The sequence below is a fragment of the Oryx dammah genome, unplaced genomic scaffold (genome assembly GCF_014754425.2).
Source record: "Oryx dammah isolate SB20612 unplaced genomic scaffold, SCBI_Odam_1.1 HiC_scaffold_13, whole genome shotgun sequence".
In the NCBI taxonomy this organism is placed as follows: domain Eukaryota; kingdom Metazoa; phylum Chordata; class Mammalia; order Artiodactyla; family Bovidae; genus Oryx; species Oryx dammah.
In genome coordinates this window covers 5,505,547-5,512,676 of record NW_024070197.1, presented here as the reverse complement: position 1 = coordinate 5,512,676, position 7,130 = coordinate 5,505,547, and the positions used below count along the sequence as shown (strand labels likewise).

General features: G+C 39.6%; 1 protein-coding gene across 1 annotated transcript in view; it reads right to left on the bottom strand.

The window, feature by feature from the left end:
* Positions 1-7,130, bottom strand: part of LOC120871946 (zinc finger protein 420-like) — a 719,570-nt gene that overhangs the window by 118,701 nt on the left and 593,739 nt on the right. The gene's annotated exons all lie outside the window — the stretch shown is intronic.

Below are 7,130 nucleotides of genomic sequence, written 5' to 3'. Positions count from 1 at the left end.
AGCCTATAACTATTGTTAATATAGCTTTGTTTTAAATTTTTTAAACTTACTGCAAGGAGATATCTTGACACGAGCAGAAAAACATTTCCAGGAATTGAAGGACTCTTCTCTTCCTCTGCCCGTTTGGTACCAAGACAGGCTGAATAAACAATGGAAATCTGGGAAATTAATCTTATAGAAAGAGGGGTATGCTTGTATTTCCCCAGATGGATCCAATGAACTCACATGGCTTCCTCTTTGGAAGATCCGACCCAAGGGGGCGCTGGGCCTTCAATATAGAAACGAGACAACAAAAACCCCAGGAGGAAGAAATTCCAATACAGGCCATGGTGGCTCTAAAGATCTCCAGAAAGCATCGCCCTGGCGGCATCAACCTTATGATCTCCCATCTTGGAGACAAATAAAAACCCTTACTAATCAAGCTGAAAACCCGGTTTCTCAACAGAGAATGCCTCGGAGTCCTGAAAATATTTTTGTTGCCCTGCTTGCTTTGTTTGCTGGTGCCTCCCCCCAACTCAAGCTGAACTCATCAATCACACTGGGCTGACATACCCAACTCCCCCTTAACTTCAGGTTGTAGAATGGATGGAGAAAGGACCAATTGTATTAACCAATGACTTCATACACATGCCTTCTCCCTGGAGCCTTAAAGGGCCCTCTCACCCTGAAGAAGGGAAACTAATGTCTCTCTAGGTTATGAAGTCATTCCTTTGTGTATGGGCCCAGCAAAATTATGCATAAACGTTAGCAGACAAACTTGGGCTTTTGCCCTGCCTCCAAAAGAGGACTTTCATACGCTGCTTAGATTATTTACTGCCTTTTCTTTGTCCATGAACCTTTATACTACTGAAACTTTAGGCAAAGAGTTAGGGAAAGAACAAAGAACACTATGCAAAGGGTTTACTAATAACTTTAAATATACTCCGGTTCGTTGGAACAAGTGTCAGGCCAAATCAGGAAAATTAATGTTTGTGGCTAATCATACAATTGTCGATTGGGAACCCCATGGTATGTGGTTATCTAACTGCTCAGATATTAACAGCACTGTGTGTGATTATGCTACTCAAGTAGCATAGAAGGTTAGTAACACGATAATGGAACATTACCATGACAAAGGACTTCTTGGGTGGCTTGACGGTGGAATGGCACCCACGTCGTCCTCCAATCGTCCTCGATAACCAGATTGGGCCTGAACACTGGTACACCTGGAAACTTGCTGCGAGCAACGAAGAACTTAGGACTTGGACTGGACATTTCACAGGGACTAATCATAGTCACAGAAACTATTTCTTTCGCTATAATCAATCATATTTCATACAACTTGTGTTCCCCTTCCTTTTGTTCTAGCTATAGGAAGTTTACAATTCAATAAGACTTTACGTTCTGTAGCTTGTATAAATTGCAAATTATATACTTGTCTTAACTCTTCTGTTTCCTTAAGAAATGACTCCCTTTCGATTCTTCGATCTCAACGTAGTCTGTGGTTACCAATAAATCTCCAGCGGCCCTGGGAAGAAGGCCCCATGGCTGGACTTGCTTCCCGGTTACTTACTAAACTGCTCCAGTGATCTAGACGATTCATTGGATGGCTGATTCCTGGCATTTTGGGATTAATAGCTATTTGCGCCACTGCTGCCGTCACTGGCATTGCTTTACAAACCTCAATTCAAACACATCATTTTATCCAAAATTGGACTAAAGATGCTCATACTATGTGGGCCATGAGTTCAGGCTCAGATCGATGAGGATATTCAAGATGAAATACAGGAACTAAAAACAGTCATCAAATGGGGTGGAGATCAATTAATAGATGTACAAAAACATGTGATGCTAAAATGTGATTGGAATTCTACTCAATTTTGTGTTACACCTGTTCAGTTCAACAATAGTACCTAGAACTGGGAACAAATAAAATTTCATTTACAAAACATACATGACAAGGCCTCTCTGAATGTACAATTATTACAAAAAGAAATCTTTGAAACCTTTTCTAAAAATCTGCCCTCTTCCACTAATTTGCAAACTTTAGCTGAACAACTAGCTCATCAATGATCTGGGTTAGACCCATGTGGATGGTTTCAAAGCATTACTCACAGCACTGGCTCTGGAACTATAATTTTGGTGACTGTCTTGACATTATATTTGTCATTCACCGTTGCCTTCATGCAAAATTGTTAGAACTAAACAAACTCAAATGGTCAGAACCCTTTTTACAAATATTATAAATAAGCGGGAATTGTCAGGGAATGTTTAACAGGAGGATTCCAACTGCTTTGTCTCGATCCTCTTTCTTGAGATATGGATTGTCTCCTGAGCTTGTGACCATTATTAATCCCTTGTTCCCTTGGTAATGGTTGCTGTACATTTGGTTTTCTGATTTTTATCGAAATAAATTTCTTGTACAACAGCCTATATATACTCACAGAAAGATCATTAAAGCACCTTTGCTCCATCAGAGCTTGGCGCCCGTGTCTTTCTTTCTTTCACTTTCCTATCGTTGACTCCGGACTGCCAGGTTCCGGCCCATTAAAGGACCCCAACAGATTCCAATGCAATATACTCTTTAATCCTGAAACTATTGTTAATACAGATTTGCTTAAAATTTTTAAACTTGCTACAAAGCAGAAAAACATACTTTGACAAAGCAGAAAAACATTTTGAGGCATTGAAGGATACCTCCCTTCCTCTGCCCATTTGGTATCAAGACGGGTTGACGAACAATGGAAATCTGGAAAATTAATATTACAGGGAAAGGGATATGCTTGTAGTTCTTCAGATGGACCCAACGAAATCAGTTAGCTCCCTCCTCAGAAGATCCACCCCAGGGGAGCCACGGGCATTCAAGATAGAGAAGAAATGGTGAAATCCCCAGGAGGAGGAGTTTCCAGTACAAGCCATGGCAACTTGAAAAATTTCCAACAAACGCTGCACTGGAGGTCATCGACCTTATTATTTCCCCACTTGAGGACAAATAAAAAACCTTACTAATCAAGCTCAAAATCTGGTTTCTCAACAGGGAATGCCTCGGAATCCTAAAAATATTTCTGTCGCTATGCTTGCTTTTGCTTCCCCTGCTCAGGCTGACTTGATTAATCACACTTATTGGGCTTATATACCTAACCCCGCTTTATTGCAGGTTGTAGAATGGGAAGATATAGGACCGGTTGTATCCACTAATGACTCAGTACATATGCCTCCTCCTTGGAGCTTGGAGGGGCCCTCTCATCCTGAGGACTAAGGAAGATTAATTAACATTCCTCTAGGCTATGAAATCCTTCCTTTATGCATGGGCCCAGCAGAATGATTGTTAGTCGACAAACGTGGGCTTTCATCCTGCCTCCAAAAAAGAACTTCCGCACATTGTTTAGACTGTTTACTGCCCTGTCCTTTTATGAGAACCATGTCAATACTACCAGCACTCTAGGACAAGGACAGAAGTTGGAATGTAAGGGGTTTACTTATAAGGATTTTAAACATACTCCTCTTTGTTGAGATAGATGTCAAGCTAAATCATGGAAATTCATGTTTGTGGCCAATTATAGCATTGTTGACTGGGGACCCTATGGTATGTGGTTATCGAACTGCTCAGATGATATTAACAGTACTATGTGTGATTATGTTACTCAAGTAACATGGAAGATTACCAACAGTTCAATGGAACACTTCCATGATAAAGGACTCCTTGGCTGGCTTGATGGTGGAATGGCACCTCCTCGCCCTCAAATTGTCCTCAATAAACAAATTGGGCCTGAACAATTGGGCATCTGGAAACTGCTACAAATACTGAAAACTTGGAACCTGGACTGGATATTTCACAGGGACCAGTCATAGTCATAGTAACTATTCCTTCCATTATAATCATTCATATTTTATACAAGCTTGCATTTCCCTTCCTTATCACCATAGGAAATTTACAATTTATTAAGACTTTACGTTCTGTGACTTGTATAGACTGCAAATTGTATACTTGTCTTAATTCCTCTATATCTCTAAAAAACGAATCCCTTTTGAGTCTTCAATCTCGAAGTAGTCTGTAGTTGCCAGTAGATCTCCAATGACCCTGGAAAGAGGATCCCATGGCAAGACTTACCTCCTAGTTACTCACTAAATTACTCTGACGATCTAAACGATTAATTAGATGCTTGATTGTTGGCATTTTGGGGTCAATAGCCATTTGCACCACTGCTACTGTCACAGACACTGCTTTACAAACTTCAATTCAAATACAAAACTTTATTCAAAATTGGACTAAAGATGCTCATACTATATGGGTCACTCAGGTTCAGAAAGATGAAAAAGTTCAAGATAAAATTCAGGAATTAAAAAATAGCCATCCAATGTGTTGGAGATCAATTAATAGATTTACAAAAACAAGTATTATTAAACTGTGATTGGAATTCTACTCAATTTTGTATCACTCCTCTTCGGTTCAACCATAGTGCTTACAATTGGGAAAATATCAAATTTCATTTGCAAGATATGCATAATAATGCTTTCTTAAATGTACAATTTTGCAAAAGGAAATCCTTGAAACCTTCTATAAGAGTCTACCCTCTCCCAACAATTTGGAAACCTTAGCTGAACAGCTAGTTGATTAATAATCTGGGCTAGACCCTCAAAGATGTTTTCAAGGCATTACACATAGTATTGGATCTGGAACTATAATGCTGATAATTATCCTGGTGATTATAGTTGTAACATACCGATGCCTTTCAACTAAAATTGTTCAAACTAAACAAACTTACTTGCTCAGGGCCTTTATCACAAAAGTATCTACAGTCATCCCCAATTATGAAAAAGTAAAAAAGAGGGAACTGTCAGGGGACATTCAACTTTAAAGGATCCAACATAATATTTTCTTCTTTTGTGTGCTAATTCTCAACTCTATTCTTTATCAGTTCCTGGAAAACAGGAACGAGCAGAGCTGCATGCAGTTCGCAGGACTGAGGTCATGAGAAAGAGCATCTGCTTGGATTCCCTTCAGTGACCTTTTACTTGAAGGTAATCTGTTCAGTTATGCCCCTCTTCCTCAGGATATGGAATGCTTTCTGGCCCTTTCAAGATTGTTATTTGCTTCACTTTGTTTTTCCTCAATGTTTTTACTGCCTAAAGCTGCCTTGTAGAAAGATATATAAACATGCGTTTTTGCAAATAAAGCACCCCTGTTTCACTCGAGACTTGGGTCCCCTGCTTCCTTCTTCTCGTCGACTCCATTCCTCAGGTCCCGGTCTACAAAGACCATGACAGCTCTGTCTTCAATTTCCACAAATAAGAGTAACTCTTCTTTAATCACACATACAACAGTTAGTTCTATCCAATGGAGAACATGACCCTATTCCTATGCATTGTTCCTAGCACACCATCAGTCCCTGGTAACTGTCCCTCTCCTTCTATGAAAAGCCCAGGCCTTTTAACATCTTGCCTACTCTGTTCAAGGTCAGTTGGTAGAACATTATGTTTTATAACAGGCTGGACTATGTATGGAAGGGCTTCCTGATCCTACTGACCATGATGAGTCATTTCCTAGTTTTACCTTATTTTCTCCCCTCCCTGTTGCCAATTCACACACACTATTGAATTTTGTAATTCAGGCTGTGTGTTTTTCCAGGGAACATGGATGTGAATGAATTGTATCTAATGAAGTCGGTCCCTTCATCTCATTGATTCCTTCCCAGAGACCATCGTGAAACGCATGTAGCAAATTCATTTGATCAATGTATCACCAAAGCCAAGCTCTTAGAGCTCACCACACAACAGGCCAATAAACTGAGAGACTACTTGTTGGGCAAGGAATAGTGACTTTATTCAGAAAGCCAGGAGACCAAAAAGATGGTGGACTACTGTCCCAAAGAATCATCTTTGCTGAGGTAGAATTTGGGTTTCTTTTACACGAAAAGATCTCGATAGCTTCTCTTCAAATATGGACTTACTGCAGTTGCTGAGTACCTGAACTAAAGTCATCAGAGAAGACATATAATGAAAAAGGTAAAGGATTTGCCACAACCACTGAGTCTGTGAAGTAAGGCTCCACTATGTTCCTATCTTGTCACTTTTGGGTAAGATCCTTGCCACACACATTACACTGCTGTGTGTTTTCTCCAGGATAAATACTCTGATACTACTGGCGAGATGTGAGGATAAGGTTATTATTATTTTTTAAACATTTGTGAAATTGGTGAGGAATCTTTCTAGAATGAATTCATGTTCTAAAGACCTAATAAATACATAAATATCTAGCTTCTATCCAGTATGAATTTTCTCATGAAGCCTAAGATGTCGCCACACTCATGAGATTTGTATGGTTTCTCAGTAGGATGAATTCTCTGACCAACAGTAGGGTGTGAGTTTTGAACTTTGAATTTTGAAGACTTCTACCATATACCACATTCACATGAGTTTCTCTCATGTATGGATTTTCTGATGTTTAGTGAGTGCTGAGACCTGAGTAAAGGATTTTCCACACTCAAAACATTTGAAAGGTTTCTCTATATGTATTCTCCAATGTTTTTTAAGGTGTGAATTTTGACTGAAGAACTTGCCACACTCATTACATTTGAAAGGTCTCTCTCCAGTATGAATTCTCCAGTGAAGTTGAAGATGTGGTTTTTGCCGGAAGACTTTTCCACACTCATCACATTTGTAAGGTTTCTCTCCAGTATGGCTGTTTGATGACTTAAAAGGGTTGACTCTAGACGAAAGGCCTTGCCACACTCATCGCATTTGTAAAGTTTCTCTCCAGTATGAACCATCGGCCGAAGACTTTGTCACATATATCCCATTTAAATAATTTTTTTCCGGTATGAATTTTCTTATGTCTCCTGAGGTATTAGCTGTCAGTAAAGGCCTTGCCACACTCATCACAAGGTTTCTCTCCAGTATGAACTGTCTGATGCCTTAAAAGGGTTGACTTTAGACGAAAGGCCTTGCTACACTCATCACATATGTAAGGTTTCCCTCCAGTATGAACTGACTGATGACTTAAAAGGGCTGAATTTTGGCTGAAGACTTTGTCAAATATATCTGATTTAAATACTTCTTTCCTGTATGCATTTTCTTATGTTTCCTGAGGTGTGAGCTCTGAGTAAAGGCCTTGCCACACTCATCACATTTGTAAGGTTTCTCTCCAGTAT